Consider the following 25,194-nt stretch of genomic DNA (forward strand, 5'->3'; position numbering starts at 1 on the left):
AATTTCCTTCCTTTTTTTATGTGCAATTTACTAGAGCAAATCATTCAAGTTGTGTTTAAATTTAATATGAAATCAGATTTTGAACACAGTCTCAAAGGTTAGTTAAGCCTGCCCAATTTGATACCCTCTCCATAAATTGGATTATGGCTTCCATCACTGCGATCTGCAAGGATTAAAATTATTGAGGCTATTAACCCGATGCAATTCCGCAAGACCTTCACAGTTGGGTTGCGGAGACTCTCGGGAGACCCGGGTTTTTTTAACTCGACAATACCTCCGAGAAATCAGCGTTGAGGGCGGGGATCATTAGGCATGCCTAAGGGAGTGTCCCGGCTTTTAAAAGCAGTCTCTCTTCGGGAACGAGAGGCGGCGACGGTTTTCCCCATCAAGCAGCCTCTCTTGGCTCCTCCCCGCCTTTAGCGAGGAAGCGGCTTCTTTCTGAGAGAAGACGAAGCATCGCGGTTGGGTTGTTGCACCCACAGTTCTTCCGCGAGTTGAGGCACCTCCCAGTCGCTTTAAGCGTTCTTCCTCCGGCAACCGGTGAAGCGCCGAGTCTCCTACTCATTTCCGAGAGGGTGGCGTGGAGCAAACTTTCAGCATTGTCGTTGACGGAGCTGTGGGCTGCTCGGCGGAGTCTCTTCTCTTAAAGAAAGCAAAGCGGAGTAGCAGCGTCGATTCAGAAAGCGGGAAGGCGGGCAAGCCTCAGGTGCGGAAAGATGGGGCGGTGGGACTGTGGACACAAGCAAAATAACCCTGAAGATAGGGAACTGGGAGCAAGGATCCGCCAGGCGCATTCGGAAAGGACGCTATTTCGTTTCCGAAATTTGTCTCGCCTTCTGAGCTCTCGATCTTCTGGGGGTTGGCATTCAGCTCTTCATGAAACTTTACCGCTAGGCGGGAATAGAAAATGGGTATGCATCTACTTAAGTGTCCGTGCGTGCGGTACTCGTGCTTTACATCAGGTTTTTCTCCACATAGGTGTGAAATCTCACTCCCCGCGCGCTCTCGTTTAAAAAAATTGTTTAAATTTGCAATAGGTGACCTGCGCTTAGTGTTGGTTATTGACGAAGGTCGGAGTTTCCGCTGATCCGAGGATTCTCTCTCTTCCTAGTTGAATCCGAAACAGAACCATTTGGAAAACAGGGAAAAATGTGGAAGAGCGGAGCTCAAGCGGGCGTCTGTTGAATTCTTTGCAATTGAGGAAAGAGGAAAAATAAACAACAATGCGACAACGGATCGCGGCCTTTACTAATGGTTTTATTTAAAAGAATTTAAAAGGGAAAGATGAGATTGGTGCTTGTGTGTTGCTAGTCTAGTATTGAATTACTCTTGAAAACATAAGGATAGCTTCTGAAGTTCCCATAATGGAAGATAGTAAGAGAATTAACAGGAAAATTAAGGACTTTTATATCTAACACTCGAAGTATCCCCCCCCATCCTATAATGAGTAAAAAAAAAAAAGCCTGTGCTGAAAAATGGTTAGGGTAGAATGTCATTACTTGCTATAGAAATGTATATTGGTAATGCAAGACAATTTCTTCCCCCTTAGCAGCTGGATGTGTTGCTTCCTTAATGATAAAGGTCATTGCTGAAAATTCTTATTATTTGATATTACATCTGTACAGTCTTATGATTTTTAGAAGCTCTGCAAATTTTCTGTTGATGCTTCTTTGGGCCTAATGCAAAGTGTATACAAGATATATCAGTGTTGTTAATGTCTCTAGTAAAGAAAACTCCAAATAAACTTGTCAATTATGGCTTTTTAAAAACTAACTGGATATCTTTCACAATGCTCTAGAAACAACATTGGTAGGGTTTTTAAAATCTTATCTAAATCTTAGTTTACTGTATATTGGAAAAATGCTATGTTGCCTTTCTCTAACTTGGTATCTAAGTATTGGCTACATTTTCTATCACCTCTGAGATCAGCACAATATCTATTAGAGTTGAACATGCCAGTGCTTTAACATAAGAATATATGAAAATGCTGTTATGTCAAACCCATTATCTACCTTGTCTAGCACTGGGACTTTAACAGTGTTAAAGCCAATGTCTATAGCTGGCTTCTCTGCTAAGAGAAGTAACCCATGATAAGATTGTTAGTGTGGAGACATAAACCACTTAAAACCAAAGGATGTTGTGGTTTTTACCATATGAATGATGAATTCAGGTCACAATAGAATAGGTGGATTGAGGTATAGCAGTGCATATGCTATATTCAAAAAGCTAAATTGGCTTTGGGAAGAACTGTAGTACAGTGTACAGTAGCACAGTGGACTGTTATTAACATCTGCTGCTTGCAATTACTGCAAGTTCAAATCTCACCAGACTCAAGGTTGACTCAGCCTTCCATCCTTTCAAAGGTAGGTAAAATGACCCAGATTGTGGGGGCAATAAGATGACTTCGTATAAATATACAAAAGTATGAAGGCTATTGCTTAACGCATTGTAAGCCGCCCTGAGTCTCAGGAGAAGGGCAGCATATAAATTAAAGCAACAACAAACAAAAACACTGATCAACAAAAGGAAAGAATGAATTATCCTATAACAGAGGAGGAGATAACAGCAGCAATTAAACAGCTAAAAACAGCCAAAGCTCCTGGCACGGATGGTTTGACTGCAGTGTATTACAAAACTTTACAAGCTGAAATGGTGGGACAACTTAGAGATTTATTTTGCAATATTCAACAAGGGGGTAAAATACCCCCATCTTGGACAACTGCTTATATATCTTTGATACCAAAGGAACAAGTTGGTCCTAAAAAACCAGAGAACTACAGACCAATATCTCTTTTGAACACAGACTATAAAATTTATGCGAAGGTATTAGCCAACAGGTTGATGCCAGTAATCCAAAAGGTGATTCATGAGGACCAAGCGGGATTTATTGAGGGCAGATACATGAAGGACAATGTAAGGCAAGTAATAGACTTATTGGAATATCTTGATAAGAATAAACAGATTTCTGCAGTGCTGGTTTTTTTGGATGCGGAGAAGGCCTTTGATAGAGTGGACTGGAATTTTCTACTAAAGACTTTAAAAAAGATGGGCTTTGGGGACCAATTTATACAGGCAATCTCAGCAATTTATCAAGAGCAAAAAGCACAGATTATTATTAATGGAAGTTTGACGACAGAGTTTAAAATTGAAAAAGGAACAAGACAGGGATGTCCGTTGTCCCCACTCTTATTTATTTTAACATTGGAAGTCTTGCTAAATACAATACGGGACTCAAAAATTTTGAAAGGCATAATGATAAGGCAAGAGGATTATAGAATAAAGGCATTTGCAGATGATCTGGTGGTTACCCTATCACAACCAATGGAATCAATAATCCTGATGAACGACATTATACAAGACTATGGTAGAGTTTCAGGTTTTAGACTGAATTCAAAAAAGACTAAAATGATAATCAAAAATATGACACAAGATCGTAAACATGAGCTTGAAAGGAGGGCAGGTTTTGAAATTGTACCTAAGGTAAAATATCTTGGAGTTCAGGTTGCAGAATCAAATATGAAATTGTTTCAAAATAACTATGAGGTGTTGTGGCGAGAGGTTCAGAAAGACATAGAGACTTGGAAAAAGCTGCAACTGTCTTTACTTGGAAGAATAGCAGCAGTTAAGATGAACATTTTGCCAAGATTTCTGTTTTTGTTTCAAATGATTCCGGTGCTTAAAAGTGATAAACAACTGAAAGTTTGGCAAACTGGACTTAATAAGTTTGTCTGGAACGAGAAAAAGCCGAGAGTGAAATTGAAAATTATGCAAGATGTTCCAGAAAGAGGAGGCCTTAAACTTCCAAACCTGCAGTTATATTATGATGCAGTAGCTTTAACTTTAACAAGTGATTGGTTTGGAAGTAAAAAGGCTGGAATATTGAATGCAGAAAGTTTTGATCTTGAATTTGGATGGCATGCTTACCTATTTTATGATGACAAAGTTGATAAAGTATTTAAAAGTCATATACTTAGAGACTCTTTGATGAGAGTTTGGAAGAAGCACCGACTCAAATGGGATTATAAAATACCGCTATGGCTGGATCTTGGTCATACCTTGTGGAATACAAATATAATGTCACTCGGGGGGTTTTTATACAAAGAGGTTCTTTTTACAGATGCGGGCAGATGGCAGCTGAAGACATTGCAGACACTGTTGGACGAAGGGATTAATTTAACCTGGTTACAATATAATCAATTACAACTGAGATGGAAAGAGGACCAAAAAACTGGTATTATGTTGCATGAGGAAGAATTGGTTAGACATATAAGAGAGAAAGGTCCAATGCATATTAAAAGGCTTTACAATGTTTTGCTAGAAAGGGATTCAGAAACGGAATTAGTTAAAGATTGCATGATTAAGTGGGCACAAAATTTTGAAGAACCAGTGATGTTGGAAACATGGGAAAAAATTTGGGTTCAGAATGTTAAATTTACACAGTCGCAGAATCTGAGGGAAAATTTCTATAAAATGTTTTATAGATGGCATTTAGATCCTAAAAAGTTGTCATGTATGTACCCTAATGTTCAGCCAAAATGTTGGAGATGTGAATGTTTGGATGCTACGTATTATCATGTTTGGTGGACCTGTAGGAAAGTTAAGGCTTTTTGGATAAAAATTTGGTGGGTCATGCAGAATGTATTGAAGAAAAAAATTCAATTTTCTCCACAACTGTTTTTATTGGGCATAGTTAAGGGTTTTACATTGGGTGAAACAAAGTTGATATTGTATATGATAACAGCAGCAAGATTGTTGATAGGTAAATATTGGAAGAATGAAGCTTTGCCTACTATCGAGGAATGGACTTTGAAGATGGCCAGTTTTGCAGAGATGGCGAAGATTTCAGCATATTTAAAAGATTGTTCACAAGAGACTTATGAATGGGAATGGAAAAGGTGGATAGAATATGTTCAGAACAAATATCAAATTAGAAAGTATCAAATAGCTTTTATTTGAAAACAATGTATTAGAAATATCTTAATGTAAAGAGACAAAGAGGGAAAATTATATAGGGGGAGGGATGGGTTCAGGTATATATATTAGTGTTATTAGTTATGAGTACATAATAGGGAAGTCCGGGGGGGGGAGGGTTAGGGAGGGTTAGGGAGGACGGGAAGTTTGGGGAGGGAGGTGGGGGGGTGAAAAAAAAAAGGGTGAAAATGTAATTGTAAAACTTTTGCAATTAAAAAAAAAACAAAAACAAACAAAAACAAACTCTTTAAAGGACTTTCAGAATGCAGTAGATGTGGGATTGTAAATGTAGTCATTTTACTTGATAGAGAAGGCTCCCATCATAAACTAATAGCAGTTGCCACTTGAGCAAATAGCAATTGGACTTATCTGACTGGTTCTACTTACGTATCCTACTAAGAATATATTTGGTAGCTAGAATGGCCTTAGAAGCAATCCTTGACTTAGTGATTTGAAAAATTGGATTAAAGATTTAGGATCACAGTGCCATCATTGTTATGTCCTTATATGGGCACCCGCCGGGGATTGGCTAATCCTCCGGCGGGAAATTCTAATAACTGTCAGTGGGCGGCTGAGTCTGCCGGAGCGTATAAAAAGAGCTCCGGCAGCCCAGCTGCTCGTCTTTTTCCTGTGCTTGAATAAAGTACTGAACTGGACCAGAGCTGGTCGCGTCTTGTTTTCCCTGCGCCGATCTAACACTGGCGACGAAGGAACAGAACCAAGCGACGAACCTCATAGAGCTAAGTCACTGAGAACTGAGTCACTTCGTAGGGATTTCCAGAGGCATGGCATCAGCTGAAGTCACTTTGCCAGCCCTTGCTCCATTCCGCCCAGGGAAGGACAAGTGGAAATCCTACGTGGTCAAATTTTGGCAGTACCTGAGAGGAAACAACATCAGGGATGCCGATGATGACCGGAAAAAGGGCATCTTCTTGGCCAACTGCGGATCCGAAGTCCTCGATATGGCAATCGATCTCGTAGCACCACGAGACATCGAAGAAGTGCCATGGACGGACCTGCTGCAGATCCTGGAAGAGCACTATGCCCCAACTGGTACTCCAGTGGCGAACCGTTTCACCTTCCATCAGAGGGATCAAAAGGAAGGTGAGACCATCAAAGAATTCGTGGCCGCCCTGCGCCAAATTGCAGCCAGCTGTGAGTTCGACCACGTGGATAACGCCATCGTGGACCGTGTGGTTTTCGGCATGAGGGACAGAGGCCTGCAAAAGAAATTTCTGAGCAGGAAGAAACTCGTGCTCAAGGACGTGGTGGAGGAAGCCACCGCATCCGAAATCTCGGAGAAAGCGGCTGCCGCAGTAAGCAGAGCAAAGGGAATCCACAAGATTCGCTCCACAACGCAATCATCAACTGAGGATTCCGCAGCTGGATCAGAGTCGGAGGAGGAATCCACCGTACACAAGGTATCCAGACCCCCAAGGCGGGAAACCACCCAAAAAAGTTACAAGGGGGAGCGCTGCGCCAGCTGCAGAGGGGACCACGCCAGAGCCAGCTGCAAATGGAGAGACGCAACCTGCCGGCGTTGCAACAGGAGAGGGCACATTGCAGAGGCATGCAGAGCTGAGGAACCAGCCCCAGAGCCCTCCAGCCACCGCCCTCGCGAAAACTGGGAGGACAACGCGAGGGCATCCAAACGGTCCTCCTACCAATCCAGACGGGGTGAGAGCAACGGGAACCGGAGGAGAGCAGTACACCAAACCACAATACACCTCTCCGACGACGACACCGCCACTAAGTGCCACGCGACCGTGCTGCTTGAAGGGACCCCATGCTCCATGGAAGTAGACTCTGGCTCCATCTACTCAATCATGGACTGGAAAAACTTAAAACGCATCAAGCCAGACGTCTGCAAGAGGGACCTGAGACCCCTGCGCTCCAGGCTGGTGGATTTCGGAGGAAACCACATCGGAGTCCTGGGAAGAGCCTCGCTCCACGTGTCTTACCAAGAATTCCAAGGCAACCTCCCCATCACCATCGTCGAGCACGACCGCCCAACCCTGCTAGGCATGGAGTGGTTCAAGCCACTAGGGCTCGGGATAGTAGAGGTTAACCAAATTCGTCAGGACGAACTCGACACCCTCCTCGAAGAGTTCAAGGAAGTCTTCGACGGTAAGCTGGGGAAATTTGTGGGGAAGCCCATTTCCTTTAATCTTGATAAGACAATTACCCCCATTAGGCTTAAGCCCCGCAGGGTTCCGTTTGCCCTGAGGCCCAAAGTAGATGCTCAGCTAGATAAGCTGATAGCCCAGGGCGTGTTGGAACCGATCGATCATGCAGCATGGGAGACACCCATTGTGACCCCCATGAAGCATGATGGATCTGTGCGCATCTGCGCCGACTATAAATGTTCGATTAATAAGGCCCATTCGCAGAGCGCATACCCAGTTCCAGTGGTGCAACATCTGCTGCATTCACTTGGGAGTGGGACAATATTTGCAAAACTGGACCTGGCCCAGGCTTACCAGCAATTGCCAGTGGATGAAAAAACTGCGGAGGCGCAAACGATTGTCACCCATAGGGGCGCATTTAAGTGCAACTGCCTCCAATTTGGAGTCAGCGCAGCCCCAGGCATTTTTCAATCAATGATGGAACGCCTTCTCCAAGGCATTCCAGGGGTGGTGCCGTACTTTGATGATGTGTTGATCTCCGGGCACTCTAAAACCCAGCTGCTTGAGCGACTTAAACAAGTTTTGCAGCGCTTCAAGGAGAAGGGCTTAAGAGTGAGGAGGGACAAATGCATCATTGGGGTCCAGGAGGTCGAGTTCCTGGGCTATCTCATAGATGGCACTGGCATCCACCCCACCAAAGCTAAAGTCAGGGCAATCCATGAAGCTCCAGCCCCCAAAAACAAAGCCGAGCTTCAAGCATTTTTGGGATTGCTAAATTTTTATGCGGTGTTCCTTAAACAGAAGGCAACAGCTGCTGAGCCACTCCATCGATTGCTGGGGAAAGCGGTTCCGTGGAGATGGGGGACAGAGGAAGAAAACGCCTTCAAGACCATCAAGGGGCTCCTATCCTCCGACAGCGTGCTGATCCAGTACCACGAGACGCTTCCTCTACTGCTGACCTGCGACGCTTCACCATATGGGATTGGCGCAGTCCTCAGCCACCAGCTCCCCAACGGATCAGAGGCACCCATCGCCTACTTCTCTAAAACAATGTCCAGCACCGAGAGGAATTACAGCCAGCTGGAGAAGGAAGCCTTGGCCATTGTGGCTGGAGTCAAGCGCTTCCATGAGTACCTATATGGCCGGAACTTCACGGTCATCACTAACCATAAGCCACTTTTGGGACTATTAGTGGGTGACAAACCCACACCCGGCTACATGTCGCCCAGGATGACACGCTGGGCCATCTTCCTTGCCGGGTATGCATACAGACTCATTCACAAGCCCGGCAAAACCATCGGGAACGCAGATGCCCTGAGTAGGTGCCCATCCAAAGAGCCAGTAGAAGACCCCGCACCCACCATAAGCCTCCTCCACATCGACGCCGACAGAGACTGCCCAGTGACGTCAGCAGATGTGGCCACCCATACCCAGAGGGACCCCATACTCAGGCAAGTGAGATCCTGGGTCCTGCGAGGCTGGCCAGCAGAGAAACCGGCAGAAAAATTCAGCCCTTTCGCACGGAAGCAACAGGAGCTGTCCACCATGAAAGGCTGTATCCTATGGGGAGACCGGGTGCTGATTCCCAGCGCCTTACAGAAGAAGACGCTTGAGACGCTCCACAACGGACATCCGGGCATCGTAAGGATGAAAGGACTGGCACGGAGTTACGTCTGGTGGCCATCCCTGGACAAGGACATTGAAGAGTGGGTCGCCAGATGTGACCCGTGCCAAGAGGTACGTCCCGCCCCCGCCCAAGCCCCAGTGTCAGAGTGGGAGATGCCCAGCAGCCCATGGGCACGGATCCATATTGACTTCGCGGGTCCAATGCAGGGGCACTACCTCTTGATTGTTGTGGACGCTTTCTCCAAGTGGCTAGAGGTCATCCCCATGGCATCTACCACTTCCGAAGCCACCATCAGGGCACTCAGGCGCCTATTCGCAACACACGGGCTGCCAGATGTCCTAGTCTCAGACAATGGCCCACAGTTAACATCCAAGGCCATGGAAGAGTTCCTGGCGGGACAGGGCATCCGCCACGCCCTCACCGCATTTTACAGGCCAGCCGGAAACGGTCAAGCGGAACGCATGGTGAGACTCACCAAGGAGACGCTCACCAAGATGGGTCCGGGCGACTGGCAAGAGAGGATCGACAACTTCCTCCTTACACAACACATCACCCCGCATGCCACCACCAAGAAGAGCCCAGCTGAGCTACTGATGGGCAGACGCCTGAGGTCACCCCTGGACAGGCTGCACCCCCAGTACAACCCCGAAGTGACAGCAACGGCCAGCCGGCCGCTCCGCGCCTTCGCCATAGGAGACCCGGTGTTTGCGCTTAACTTCAACGGCTCTCCGAAGTGGCTAAAGGGGAGAATAGAAAGCACAACCGGCCCGAAGTCCTACCGAGTCGAGCTGGAAGATGGACAGGTCTGTAGACGGCACATCGACCAGCTCCGGAAAAGGTGGAGGGGATCGGAAGGAAACCAGCCTGACGAGGTAGGCCTACCACACCCCGACGAGGTAGGCCTACAACACCCCGACGAGGTAGGCCTGCAACACCCCGGCAGGGCAGGCCTACAACACCCCGACGGGGCAGGCTTACAACACCCAGGCGAGGCAGACCACCGACACCCCGACGAGGCCGGCCAAGCACATTACCATGCACTCACCCATCGGCGATCCAGAGCGGTAGACCGGGACCTGTCACAAGAGGGATGGCATCTCCAACCCGGCAAGATGGGCATCCGCCACTCCATGGAGAGGGACCGCCACAACAGTCAAGGGGTAGACCGGGACCCACCCAGGGAGGGAGAATCGCACCCCTCCAGCAACGAGTACCAACAACGGCCCTGCCAGGGAGACCGACGCTCCAGGCAAGTAGACCGGGGACAACCACACGGGGGAGGCGCACAACACGCAACCCAAGCCGGCCAGTGACTGACCGGCAAGGGAGACCCCAACCAGCATCCAGACCGGGTCGACCAACACCAACCCTGTAAGGTCGACCAACACCACTCCAGCAAGGGAGGCGCACACCACCCAGACCAGGCCGAACAGCACCACCCCAGCGAGGTCGGCCAGCACCAACCCTGCGAAGCCAACCAGCTCCAACCCAACCGCGGAGATGAACACCACCCCGGCGAGGTTGACCACACTGGACAGCGACAGCGACGGGAGCTACGGAAGCCCAACGAAACACCAACGGACTTACCGGGTTCCGGACGGCACCCACCGGACAGCAACGATGTCCAGCCGCGAGATTCCAGATTCTCCAGGCGAGGGAAGGACCAGCGACTCCAGCACGAACTTCCAGATGTTGCGGCCGGAGGTGCTGGGACGGATCCCGCACACTCAACGGCCGGAGCCCCGGCCACCCCCACCGGGGAGCCGGGAGGGACAGGAGCTTCGCCTGCACAGGCCGGCGGCGAAGCTCAGACTGAACTGCGCAGGTCATCTCGGGCAAGCAGGCGCCCCGCCTACTTGCGTGACTTTGTCACGTATATTAACTGTGATGGACATTTTTCAGACTAAGGGGGGAGGAGTGTTATGTCCTTATATGGGCACCCGCCGGGGATTGGCTAATCCTCCGGCGGGAAATTCTAATAACTGTCAGTGGGCGGCTGAGTCTGCCGGAGCGTATAAAAAGAGCTCCGGCAGCCCAGCCGCTCGTCTTTTTCCTATGCTTGAATAAAGTACTGAACTGGACCAGAGCTGGTCGCATCTTGTTTTCCCTGCGCCGATCTAACAATCATAGCTTCCCAGTTTGTGCTTTCCTAATCTAATCCATCAAATAGAAATTATAAATGGAGACAACTTTAGGATAGGTGAGAAAAGAAGCAAAACCATACTTCTGAAAAAGAACAGATTGTATGGATTTATAAATCAGCTTCTCTGCTAATTTCTCTGCATAGATGTTTAGCCTGTTTTAGATTTACAGGTCTAAAGATGCTATGGAATCCCTTGGTTTCTTTTAAGCATACCGGTAAAATATTTGTAAGTATATTTTTACCTGTTTGACCCTATTTGAATAAATAATATACTCTGTTGCACTTTAAACAAGATTAGAAACTTCAGTTGATGCAAGACATGGTCATAAGAATGTCTTGGTAAACATAAAATTTTTGGGAATATGGCATATTTTTATTTTACAGTATTATTTTGTTTCCAATACCAGTTCAAAACACCCTAAAAACAAAATTGTTTGGCTTGATTGTCTTGATTCCTTGATTTCCTGAGAACATGTAAATTAATCCAAGCCTATTGAACTATTGATAAGAGATCCTAGATGAGGGATTACCAAGGCAAATATATATGTTCATGGTATTCCCAAAGATGTTGCTAGGTCCATATTATGCATTTAAACATACATTGTCATGGCATAGATTGGTCAGATTTTATATCAACTATAAAAGAAAAATACTGTGTTTTGTATTTTCTTCTAGGCTTGAAAATAAGCACTCAGGCTTATTTTCGGGGAGGTCTTATTTTTTTTGAGGTGCAGGAGGTGGCAAGCATGGTCACCTTATGGCTGCTGGGCCCCTTAACAATGGCCTGCGGATCAGCTGATCCAACAACGGCCATGAGTTCTGTCTTTCCGGGTGACTGGAGATGTTTCCAGTGCATTCTTGCTAACCCCAGCCCTGCCCACGATGCCAGGCAACCTTGTAGCCAAGGGCCCTCTGTTCTGCAGCTCACCTTGTGGCTATGGAGCAGGTGGCAACCATGGTTTGTGCTCCGCCAGGCTGCTGCTGCTTGAGAAAAGGACAGGCAATTGTGGAAGATTGTGGGAAGCGCGTCCTTATGATAAAAGTAAAGCCCAGCCTGTTCCTTTCAAGCAATCAAATATCTGTGTGTGTGTGAGAGAGAGAAACGACAGAGGTGCTGCTTGGGGGCGGCCCATACATGAGTTGTGGGTATGGGTTGAGTTTGGCATTTCACCTTTCTGCCTTTTGCGAACTTTTGGCTGCACTGTACTGCTCCTCTTGGAGCAGGACCCTGCAAGGTTTCTTGTGGCATTGCTCGCGTGAACGGCAGCACTGCTGTAAGCTTCATCACACTGGTGCAGCTGGTGTCCTGCTGCTCGCAGCTGCGCCAGTATGTTGAACCTCACGCTGCAAGGCTTGTGCCATTGCATGTGCGAGTGGTGACACTGCCGCGAGGTTTGACATATCGGCGCAGCCGTGAGTAGCAGGACACCAGCTGCACCAGTGTGATGAAGTTCGCGGCAGTGCTGCCGTTCATGCGTGCAAAGCCACAACATGCCTTGCAGGTTCCTGCTCCAAGATGCTGTGCCGGTACAACGAATCTCATAAAGACTCATTTCTGGCAGAGTTTGGGGGAGAGAAAGAAGGACTGCTGCTACTTCTCCTGCTTTCCTTGAGTGCAGCCAAAAGTTCACAAAAGGCAGGAAGGTGAAATGCCAAACTCAACCCATACCACACCTTGTGTATGGGCCATCCACAAGCGGGGCTGGGGAGGCCACCGGAGGAGCCCCACGTGGCCTCCGGCTGCTTCCACTTCACCTTTACCAGGGTGGCGGGCGCTATCCTGAAGCCACCCCACTGCTTGGTTTGGGGCGGATGGTGCCCAATGGCCCAGATGCAGTGAGTGGGCAGGCAAGTGGAGCGGCTATGCGGCTTGCTTGAGTTGCGAATAACCCGGGATTTGGACAGCATTTACATGCCCCAGATGCCTGCAGGATCTCTGGTTTCTGAGGCAGGCGAGGTCCAGAGAGAAGGCACTGTGAGGGAGCCCTTTTCTCATGTTGGCTCTGTGGGGTTGCCCACACAGAGGTTGGGCCTTGGGGCGCTACCCTGAGCAGGTGCCAAGCTGGAGGTGGGGGAGGATCAGACCCTTTACCCAGTTGCCCTCCACTGTCTCTCATCAAATGTTGTTCTTATTTATTTGTTTATTTATTTATTTGTTTAAATTTCTATACTGCCCTTCTCCAATATAGGACTCAGGGCAGTGAACAGCCAAAGTAAAAAACAAGACATACAAAATCTAAAAACTGTTTAAAATAATTAAATATTCTGGCCGTAATTAAAAAATTCCAATTTAAAATCAGTTTAAAATTTAACTCAAGCCAGCCCAGCTAGCTGAAATAAATGGTTTTCAGGGCCCGACGAAAAATCCGGAGGTCTGTTATTGTACGTATCTCTGGGGGGAGGTTGTTCCAGAGGCTGGGCGCCGCCACAGAGAAGGCTCTCCCCCTGGGGGTCGCCAGCCGACATTGTCTGGCGGACGGCACCCTGAGGAGGCCCACTCTGTGTGAGCGTACTGGCCGGTGGGAGGCTATTGGTGGCAGAAGGCGGTCTCGTAAATACCCCGGCCCTGAGCCATGGAGCGCTTTAAAGGTGGTCACCAACACCTTGAAGCGCACCCGGAAGACCACCGGGAGCCAGTGCAGCTCGCACAGGAGAGGTGTCACATGGGAGCGCCTCGTCGCCCCCATAATCCCCCGCGCGGCCGCGTTCTGGACCAGCTGGAGCCTCCGGGTGCACCCCAGGGGGAGCCCCATGTAGAGAGCATTGCAGTAGTCCAGGCGGGAAGTGACGAGTGCCTGAGTGACTGTGCATAGGGAGTCCCGATCTAGAAAGGGGCGCAACTGGCGTATCAGGCGAACCTGATAAAAAGCCCCCCTGGCCACGGTCGTCAAATGATCTTCTAAAGACAGCCGTGCGTCCAGGAGGACGCCCAAGTTACGAGCCCTCTCCGTGGGGGTGAGTGATTCACGCCCAATAGCCAGCGATGGCATCAGCTGGCTATATCGGGACGCCGGAAGCCACAGCCACTCGGTCTTGGAGGGGTTGAGTCGGAGCCTGTTTCTCCCCATCCAGGCCCGCACGGCCTCCAGGCACTGGGACATCACTTCAAGGGCATCATTGGGGTGGCCTGGGGTGGAGATGTACAGCTGGGTGTCATCAGCGTACTGGTGGAACTCCACTCCGAAGCCACGGATGATCTCACCCAGCGGCTTTACATAAATGTTGAACAGAAGGGGCGAGAGGACCGACTCTTGTGGCACCCCACAAGCCAGGTGCCTCGGGGTCAACCGCTGCCCCCGTCAACACAGATTGCGACCGGTCAGAGAGGTAGGAGGAGAACCACCGCAGAACGGTGCCTCCCACCCCCAACCCCGCCAACCGGTGCAACATGATACCATGGTCGATGGTATCAAAAGCCGCTGAGAGGTCTAACAGGACCAGGATAGAGGAGCAACCCCTATCCCGGGCCCTCCAGAGATCATCCACCAATGCGACCAATGCCGTTTCCGTGCTGTGCCCAGGCCGGAAGCCGGACTGGAGCGGGTCTAGATAGACAACTTCATCCAGGTACCGGGGAAGCTGTTGCGCCACCACATTCTCAACAACCTTCACAACGAAGCGAAGGTTGGAGACTGGACGATAGTTAGCCAAAACAGCCGGATCCAGAGAGGGCTTCTTGAGGAGGGGCCTCACAACCGCTTCTTTCAAAGCAGCCGGCAGGACCCCCTCACTCAAAGAAGCGTTAACAATCTTCTGGAGCCAGCCTCGTGTCACCTCCCGGGAAGCCAGTACCAACCAGGAGGGACATGGGTCCAATAAACATGTGGTCGCGTTCAGCCGTCCCAGGACCCTGTCCATGTCCTCGGGAGCCACAGGATCGAACTCCCCCCAGATAACACTCTCAAGACCTGCCTCAGTCATCCCGTCCGGACATACCCAGTCAGAGGCCAGCCCTTCCCGAATCTGAGCAATTTTGTCATACAGATACTGCACAAAATCCTCAGCTCGGCCCTGCAAGGGGTCATCCCGCACTTCCAGATGGAGGAGGGAGCGGGTCACCCTAAACAGGGCGGCCGGGCGATTATCTGATGACGCGATAAGAGCGGCAAAATAGCTAGTTTTCGCCGCTTTTATCGCCACTAGGTAGGTCTTAATATGCGACCTCACCAGTGTTCGGTCAGATTCGGAGCGGCTGGTCCTCCAACTACTCTCCAGGCGTCTTTTCCGGCGCTTCATCTCCCTAAGCTCCTCGGAGAACCAAGGAGCTAGGTGAGTTCGGTGCCGGGTCAGAGGCTGCAAAGGCATGACTCGGTCCAAGGCCCCGGCAGCCGCACTATCCCAGGCGGCCACCAGGTCTTCAGCCGAGTCATGAGCCAGAGTCTCAGGAAATGGCCCAAGCTCCATCTGGAACCTATCAGAGTCCATCAGGCGCCTGGGGCGGAACCACCTGGTTGGTCCCGCCTCCCTGCGGCAGGGTGCAGCGGTTAGAAAGTCCAGTCGAAGGAGCGAGTGGTCAGACCATGACAAGGGTTCGATGGCTATATCCCCTATATCAAGGCCACTCAACCACTGACCAGAGACAAAAACTAAGTCCAGAGTGTGTCCCCCTGTGTGAATGGGGTCATGAATTAATTGAGTAAGGTCCATGGCCGTCATGGAAGCCATGAACTCTCGAGCCACTTCAGACGTTTCACCGATAGATGGCAGGTTGAAATCCCCCATGATGACAAGTCTGGGGGTGTCCACCGCCACCTTGGCTATAACGTTAAGCAGCTCGGGCAGGGCCGTTGCCATGTGGCAGGGAGCCAGGTACGTGACCAACAAGCCCATCTGTACTCCACGACCCCACTTCACAAAGAGGGACTCACATCCGGCTATCTGTGGAACAGTGGTCTCCCTCGGATCCAGACCTTCCTTTATAATAACCGCCACCTGCCCGCCCCTGCCCTGAGCCCTGCTCTGTGTGTGAGAGAGAGGGGGGGGGAGGGAGGGAGGGAGAGAGAGAGAGAAAGAGGAAACACTTTCAAACAGCCTTGTCTGCAATTCTTGTTACTCCCCTCTGTTGTTTCTCTTTCTCTCTCTCTCATTCTCTCTCTCACACACACAGATTTGATTGTTTGAAAGGGACAGGTTGCTTCCTTCACAAGCATGCGCTTCCCACAATCTTCCACAATTGCCTGTCCTTTTCTCAAGCAGCAGCAGCTGGGTAGAGGTGGGGGGAACCAATTCCGATGGGCCGAATGGCTTTCTGCCACATCATAGCAGCATCTTAAACAACACCCAAGCTCCAGGCCTGGCAGAGCGCAAACCGTGGTCCCCACCTGCTCCTTAACCACAGGGTGAGCTGCGGAACAGAAGGGAACCAGCTGCAAGGTTGCCTGGTGCCTAGGCAGGGCTGGGGCTAGCAAGAGTGCACTGGAAACATCTCCATGCACCCGGACAGTCAGAATTCCCAGCCATCGCTGGATCATCTGATCCGTGGACTGCGATTAAGGGGCCAGCAACCATGAGGTGATTGGGGAAGGGAAGTGCTGCCTCCTGTGCTGGCCATGCCCAACCCCTTCACTAGGGCTTATTTTTGGGGTAGGGTGTATATTAGGCCCACCCCCAGAAAAATCAGGCTAGGACTTATTTTCAGAGTAGGTCGTATTTTAGGGGAAAGACAATATTTGCTGCAGGGATAGCTATAATGTGCCAAAGGGATTTGATCCTATGCTACTACTGCATCAGCTGCATATTGGTTAGTCCTCAGTTTATACTCCTCCTTTCAGTGACTTTTCCAAGTATAGCAGGGCTGAAAAACTGGACCTATTACCAGTCCTCAAAGTTTCATCTATTACAGCAGTTCCATGGTAATGTGATTATGATTTGGTCACTTGGATGTTTACAATTACAACATTGCAGTGAGCTGCAGTCACATGATCACCATTTGAAATATTACATAACACCTTCCCACAAGCAAAACCAATGGAGAATTGTCAAGGAAGGTTACAAATTGCTCCAATAATTGTCTCCCCAGCTTGCATTGTGCCTCTGCCCGATTGTCTTCCAGCACTCATGCGGCATCGCAGTGCCCCCCCCCCTCTCCCAGCATCCTCTTACTCATTTTCACCTGTGCCTGGCCATCATTACCACCACCATGTGGCACTCCCACACTTCATAGCTGAGGCTCCCACTGCTTCTACACATCTTGAAGTTATGATAGCAATAGACTGCTGGGATTGTCATCATTAAGCAATGCAGTTATGTGACATTGTCATTTACAATTGTATCCCTTAGTATTCCTGCATTGGAACAGATAGCAATAAGAACAAGAATTTACTAAAGTTTTTGTAAGAATTTCAATATTGAGGTGGGATATATGAAGCATTCTGAATGTTTAGAAATGCTATGTAAATGCTATATATTATATATATTAAATTATATGTATTAGTTTCCCTTAGTTTGGTGCCGTCCAGATGTTTAGAATCTTGGCTCCCATAGTTCCTATCTGCCGTGCAGTTTTGGGATTATGGGTTTCGGCAAGCACTCATTGAAACAAATGGAAATGCATCCATGCATATATGGCCAATATCTGGATAGTTCATGTGGCTTAATTAAGGTTTGATAACAGAATGTTTATACAATAAGTGAATTGGCCTTTAAAATGGCTCAAGATCCTGGCCATTTTGAATTTCATAGAAATTTTGATAACATTCTTAAGTGCTATTCTTTATATCTCTCCACCCCCACCTCCCAACTTTATTTTCTTGGATTGATAAAACTAATTGCCAATATCTGTGTGGCTTACTATATATATGCAGTCTATTTCCAAGTTCAACAGAAAGGTTTACTACTTTTTCTTCACAAAATCTTAAGACTTCAAGCCTTGTCAGAATATATATAAATTTGCTGGGTTTTAATTTTATATATCATCTATCAGTGGGTTACTTGTATATAGTTGTACAATATGTTATCATAGTATATATGCATTGTATGATAGCATATTGTACAACTATATGCTTTTAAAAACAATAACAAAGCATCAAAACATAGAGCATTTCCTCACTAGTGGTTTATAGTATTTTGTAGTGTCACCCAAGTATTGCAATTTTATTTATTTTATTTTTTTTAATTTGATTTATATGCCGCCCTTCTCCGAAGACTCAGGGCGGCTTACAATGTGCTCAGCAATAGCCTTCATCCTTTTGTATATTTATATACAAAGCATATAGCAGTACAATAAAGGTTGGATGGCTCTTGAAGACACTAAAAATCACTAGTGGAAAAATGACCCTTCTCCCCAAATACAATATTATTTGCCTGGGGTTTCTGACAGAAAACAGCTTTAAAAAGAGCAGAATGTGAATAGTGCCTTAAACCATGGACCAAGTACAGTACTCCCCCTTCCTATATAGTACAAAGATTCCCCCCGCCCCCGCACTTTTAATAGTCATGCAAGGCAGGATATTTGGAGGTCAGCAATATTGAATAGGGAGGGAGAAACTTTTCTTCCCAATTATGATTGCCCTGAAAATTTCCTGCCTATTTGTTAATTTAGAAAAAAAAATCAGTGGTATGAACGAATGTCCCTCCCTTCAGTTTGACGTGACTCCCAGGAAAACTATTTAGGGGTGCAGAGAGGGATAATCCTTGCTTCTGCAATGGAAATCCCCTGAAAATCCCTGCCACATGACTGTTAATAAAAAAAAAAAAAAAACCCTTCTGTACTCTGAGATTTGCTGTACATGATCTTAACTCATGATTTCTCCTGAAAATCATTCCCCTTGGTAGATAACTGTTTTCCTTTAGAGAAAAACCTTGCTTGGTGCTAATGGGCATTCCATTTTAAATGAAATGGCTACGTGGAAGAAGGATTTTCAGGGAGTTCTAATAAGAGGGAAGGGCTTTGACATTTGATATTAAGAAAATATATTCATAATTAAGACAGCATATTCAAGTATTTTTACTTTATAAAAATCGTAAACTTTCCCTTTCCTCTTAAAAATGTTCAAAGGAAAAAAAAGTTTTATTTCATGCCCCTTGCTACTTTTTTGTCTAATTAATTTTCCTGTGCTTATGTATAGATAGTCTTTGACTTACAAGCATTCATTAAGTGTCTGTTTGAAGTTACAGCGGCACTGAAAAAGTGACTTATGACCAGTTTTCACACGTGTGACTATTGCAGCAAAATCCTGTGTATTACAATACAATAGAAAGGGCTGTAAAGTACTGTGAAGCGGTATATATGTCTAAGTGTTATTGCTATTGCTATTTTTAATGTTCCTGGCTAGTTTCTGACAAGCAAAGTCATTGGGGGTGAGCCAGATTCACTTAACGACAGCATGGTTCACTGCAGTGATTTGCCTAACAACTATGGCAAAAAATGTCATAAAATGGGGTGCAACTCATTTAACAACTGCCTTGTTAAGCAATGGAAATTTTGGGCTCAATTGTGGTTTTTAAGTTGGGGACTGCTTGTATAGTGATTTTCATTTCTGTTTATCTTTTACTGTCTTTTTTGTAAAATATTTAGTTTTATTTTATGTTACAATTCATATCTTCTTGTTCTGTCCATAGTTATTCATTTATATTTTGAAAATGTATATATGCCATACTGTTTGACATTTGAGAAAAGTGATATTAAAACAAGTTAGAAATTGGTTCTTTTTTTTTTTATTGAAAAAGTTTTTCAAATACAAATTTTTCCCCCTTTTCCCCCCCCCTCCTCCCTAACCCCCCTCGCCCTCCCCTCCCCCTATGGCTTCTTCAAGGTACAACCCAAATTCATAACAGATTATATAATACTTTACCATCCCCTTGCTCCATCCCCCATATGCTGACCCTTTCTTTCTAATAATAATATTATATCCCCCTTATACTATACATTTCGAAATAACATTCTACTATAACATTATATAATAACTCCTAATTTAGCATAGTAATATTATTATACCCCCAATTTAACAATTTCTACACATGATCTACTCCTCCCCCATACATATATCTCTTAAATCAAATCTTTTTTGTATATTAATATGACATTTCAAAGCAACCTTCCACTATAAAACTATATAATAAATCCTAATTTAACATTTATTCAACTCATAGTCTGCCCATTTCCTCCACCCTCATAGATATATCTCTTAACTCAAATCTTTTACATATACTCATATCTAAACATAATATCCCTTTTCTTCAACTAAACAATCAATAAGCTAACCTATCTCCACCCACTATCCTACAAAACTACCATACATAATAGTTCTTGATATCTTTATTCTTCTGCCCACACCACTAAGAAGTATTCCCTTATATAAATAAAATCCTCAAATGACTTTAAACTTGTAATCCATATAATACCTTCTGTAGTGTTTTTCAGCTGGATTGTTAACTCCATCACCCATATTAGGGTAACATCACATCCTAATTCCAACAGTATGTTCGGTATCTTCAATCACCATCTGCCCCCATCAACAATAGATGTCTTGATATGTAAAAAACAACCACCCGAGTGACTTTATATTTGTATTCCATATAGTGTCTATAGTAGTGTCTTTCATCTAAATTATTAATTCCAACCACCGTACTAGGGTAACAACCAGATCTTCTGCGTGCCCCAATCCCATAACTCTCTTGGTTATGAAATTGGTTCTTTTTTTAACAAAGCTTTTTAGATTGGTACAGACTAAATATTTATTTTAGAAGATATGTATGTACGTACACAGTGGTGGGATTCAGCCAGTTCTCACCACTTTGGGAGAACCGGTTGTTAACTTTCTGAGCAGTTTGGCAAACTGGTTGTTGGAAGAAATCATCAGGGCAGAGAAGCGGTTGTTAAATTACTTGAATCCCACCACTGTATGTACATATGTATTTTTGTGTCAATTCCAGTTGATCTAACCTAGCAGTGAATTGCACAAGAAAATTTAATCCTGTTGTGATTCTGATAATAAGGATTCTTCCTTAAAACGAGAAAGGATCCTAAAATTTTATAAGTAATTGACTGATGTTCCTTTCTCTGTGTACATTGCAGACTGACTTAATCAGGATTAGGCTGTTTTGGGAAATCTGCTTCAAGTAGAACTGAAGCAGAGTTTAACATAGGCTTGAATGGAGTAAAACCATTAACTGTATCACTGAATTGAAGTGATGAATGAGAGCAAAAATGCAGACAAACAAGAAACAAACTAAAGGTATTCTTACCAGACCCTCATCAAATTCAGTAGTACAAAATAAAACACATACAAATATTTTCCCCCGCTCCCAAATAACCAATAGAGATTGAATATATAGTGCTGCAGCTGCGAATAAAAAAAAATTCAAATTTGGTCTTAAGATTTTTGAGACGGGTGTGACTGACAACTTGGAATCGCGAATAGGAGCATTATAGAGTTGGAAAGTGTATTCTGCTGCATTCTGTTCGAAATCCCACTTGGATTTTTGTTTGTTTGAAAATTCTTCAGTGTATTATTACATTTTCTGTGGCTTGATTACCAGATAACTGCAAGTCTAATACATAATTAAAACAACTAGATGATCAGTTATGACAAGTTCCATAGATATTGATGTCAGTATAATAGAGTTCTTTTTCCTCCCTCAAATCTCATTCTATTTTACGACTCTAATCTATGTCTGATTTGCATTTGTACATTTTTGTTGCTCTGTTAAGAGATAATATATCTGTGGAGCAGCAGTGATGATCTCTGTAAATGTGGAATCTGATGAAATGTGTGAAAAATAGTTATTTTAGCCATACATGAACTTACTACAAAATGGGAATTGTAGTGTTTTTTTTTTTCACAACAGTGATGAGATATCTTTCATAACCAGGAGGTGATGATGTTCTCAGCATGCTGCCAATGTCTGAAAAATGGGATTTGGATGGACTCCCCTTTGAGTTCATGTGTGATATTGTTAGATTGGTCAGAGGGTTGCTGTTAAGCAACATATAAAACAACATTTCCATACTAGGAAACAGCCTGGTAACTGTTAGCACTTAATCAAATTGATCTAAATCTTTCTGCAAGCAATCATGCCAGCTGAGTGGACCTGATGATTGATTTTTTAAAAAAAAAAAATCTGCCAATGAATTTGTTTCAATTGAGATTTACTTACACTATAATTTGAAATCTTTATTTAATTCAAGCAAAAAGTAAATCTATTAGATAGTACTATTTTCATAAACAATCACTTCAGTTAGAGACTTTCATTTGTATCTCAGACTTTTAAAAGTCTTACAACAGAATTGATAGACTGATTGATTGCTTGTTATTTTTGTTATCCTGTAGTCCTTATTTCTATCAAGAAATACAATTTTGAATGCATGTGAAATTATTTTGTTTATTATTGTCTATCTTTCCTTTAGTCTGTTATGTTCACAACTATCTTTTGCATATTATTGCCAGTTCTAGTTGTGCGACCATAAATCACACAACTAGACTATCTAGATAGTGGGATTATAGTTCTGCTTTTATAAGTAAAGAATGAGAAATAATCTTATCTGTGAGGGGACACCACCCTTGGGAAATTACACTAAACTGTTAACTTTGTTGGAGAATTTATAGAAAGAATTGTGTGAAACTGAAATTATTATATAGAAAAGGAAAATATAACTTGAAGATATACATACATGTCATCCTTGTTTAGTGACCATAGGGGGAACTTGCAACTTGGTCAGTAAATGACTTCAGATTTCCTTTGCAGTGTCAGAAGTACATGAGTCCAAATAGCTGGGTGAGCCAAGTCAACAGGGAGAACTTCCATCAATTGACCCACAAGGAAGGCAAATCTTATAGCCCTTTTTTCATACTTCCACGCCATTTGAAATGCTTCCCTTCATGCTGGAATATACTGTATAGCAAGAAAGGAATTAATGTTTGCATTAACATTCATTGGAAAAGAAGGGATTACAAGACAATAAGCAGACACAAATGGGAAATGCACATCAAAAGGATTGTACTGATGCTAGCTGTTTGCCTAGTGCAGTGGTTCTCAACCTGTGGGTCGGGACCCCTTTGGGGGTCGAACGACCCTTTCACAGGGGTCGCCTAAGACCATCGGAAAACACATATTTTCAGTGGTCTTAGGAATAATTTTATGGTTGGGGGTCACCACAACTTGAGGAATTGTATTAAAGGGTTGCGGCATTAGGAAGGTTGAGACCCACTGGCCTAGTGTGATCCTGGGTTCAAGTTCAAACCACTTAAAAAAACCAAAGATGTAAAATTGATTTAAAACTTGTTAGTTACAGGCAGCAGCTATGAACTGCCTAATTAAGATCACAGAGATGAGATTGTTAACCTGAGGTTAACATTTTTTAGGGACATGCTATGCTTCAGGAAAAACAGTTCAGAAAGAGATAGCTTTTTAAGGAATCCCTTTGCTTTGCAACAAGGAGAAGGAAAAAAATGAGTCAGGATGAACAACATCAACTAATTGACTGTAATGGTGAACGTTTGATTGAGAGAGATATGCTGCAGAGGTCATAAAGGTGAGCATTAGTTTTAAAGTTACTTTTTCATCAGTTGTTAAGCAAACACATACATACACATGCACATTATTCCATTCTGGGGAAAGCAACAAACAGCACTAAGTAGTGAGCAGTAGAAATAAAAGGCAGAAGATAGGAGATAAGAACAGGCACTCCAGATTAATACATCTTATTCCATTCATTAAATTTCTCCAAGGTTTTGCTAATGTTCCTTGTTTTCACCATCTACATAAATTGATTTGTATACAATTATGTTTTTTCTTTAAACTTCACACTTATCTTTTCTTGAGTATCATTTCCCTCCAACCATGACTCTCATTGGCTCTCATTCATTTCTTCTCAATATCATTCACTTACCCTTTATGTTGAGTGATAACACCATTGTCAAAACTTACTTTGCTAAGGTGCAGTTTGTTGGTTCTCATGGAATGAATTTAGAACTGCATAAAGAAAATCAATACATTTATGTTTTAACTGTATATTAATAGTGTAAGTATTGTTTAAGGGATTTGTTTGCTGCCTGAAGCCATAAGGACTGTAGCCTTATGGACTGAAGCCATAAGGACTGTAGAAAGTTCTTACAGAACTTTCATCCAAAGTACCATAAAAGTCAATATAATAATTAAAATAGTAATCTACTTAATTTGGGGTTAAATTAATGCTAACGCCAAAATGTTAAATTTATGATGCCATTTATTATAATTAATTCCTAAAAGCCTTCTAGAAGAGACAGCCGCAATAGAGCATCCTTAGTCAGGCTGCAGACTATTCCAGAAAACACCAACTGAGGGGAGTGCCTTAATTCATCATAAAAGGATCCTTAGTGCTTTCAAGAGTTTGGTTGTTGTTTTTCCAGATGTTTCATTACCCAACTTAGAACATCAAATCCCACTGTACTTGACTCCGACTTACAAATATTTTCTTGTCAATATTAATCATAGTTCCTGGTAAATGCAGATTTTTAGAAGGTGTTCCATAGTTTGGGATAGAAATTGTTGGGAAAAGGTCCCTAATATACATGGGCTCTGAGCCATATAGGGCTTTGCAGATACACTTTGAATTGCACTCAGTACAAAATTGCATTGGTCACCAGTGCAGTTCTTAGAGTAGAAGTGTAATCTAGTAGTATAGTTGATCACATGTATGCCACTCCATTCTGAACTAGCTGAAATTTCCAGGTGATTTTCAGAGATTGTCCCAGGTAAAATAAATTAGAGAAATCTAATCTACAGGTTACAAGGACATGAACAATTATTTTCGCTGCATCTTCTTCCAAGTAAAGCCTTCATTGGCATACTAGCTGAAGCTATGCAAAAGCCTCACTAGCCACAATCTCCACTGTTCTTTGAGGATCCTCAAATGAAGACTGCTCTTTCTGGGCAAAACCAATCCCATAAAGAGTCAAAGATAATCGAATAAAAAACAGTTTAGATGAGTGTACTTTATCTGATTTGGATTGAGTAACGGCATGTTTTCCCCCACTCACATCCTTATAACCTCCTGATGCAGAATCTTGATTTCCATCACATTTTCCAGAACGCTGCTACTACACTCCAGCATTGGGTAAACTCTTCTATCCGACAGCAACTGAGAGAACTTTTTTTACAATTTAACTCCTCCTCTGTGCTCTCTCCACGCCCCCTTTTCCCACTGATCCCCAGTCTTTCTCTCAGTTGCTGACGGACTGAGAGGGTTTTCTCTGTGCTCTGTAGTGTGGCGTTAGGTTTTTGGTTTATTTTTGATTAGTCCCCTTTTCCTTTTTTTTTCTTCTAGTTTAATTTCGGTCAGGATTAGTTTGGAGTGATTTTTCTGTGAGCAGTCAGCTGTTAGCCGGCTTCGTGCCTGGGGATCCGGG

At 44.7% G+C, this 25,194-nt stretch overlaps 1 protein-coding gene across 2 annotated transcripts in view; it reads left to right on the forward strand.

The window, feature by feature from the left end:
* The first annotated feature begins 344 nt into the window (after window positions 1-344).
* The window catches only part of RFTN1 (raftlin, lipid raft linker 1), a 156,063-nt gene continuing 131,213 nt past the window's right edge, over window positions 345-25,194 (forward strand). For both annotated transcript variants that reach the window (XM_087892593.1, XM_034402668.3), the window contains exon 1: window positions 345-706. The gene's annotated coding sequence lies outside the window, so the exon portion shown is untranslated. The remainder of the gene's footprint in view (window positions 707-25,194) is intronic.

This window comes from Pantherophis guttatus, chromosome 4 (assembly GCF_059756535.1).
Source record: "Pantherophis guttatus breed Tessera chromosome 4, ASM5975653v1, whole genome shotgun sequence".
Taxonomy (NCBI): Eukaryota; Metazoa; Chordata; class Lepidosauria; order Squamata; family Colubridae; genus Pantherophis; species Pantherophis guttatus.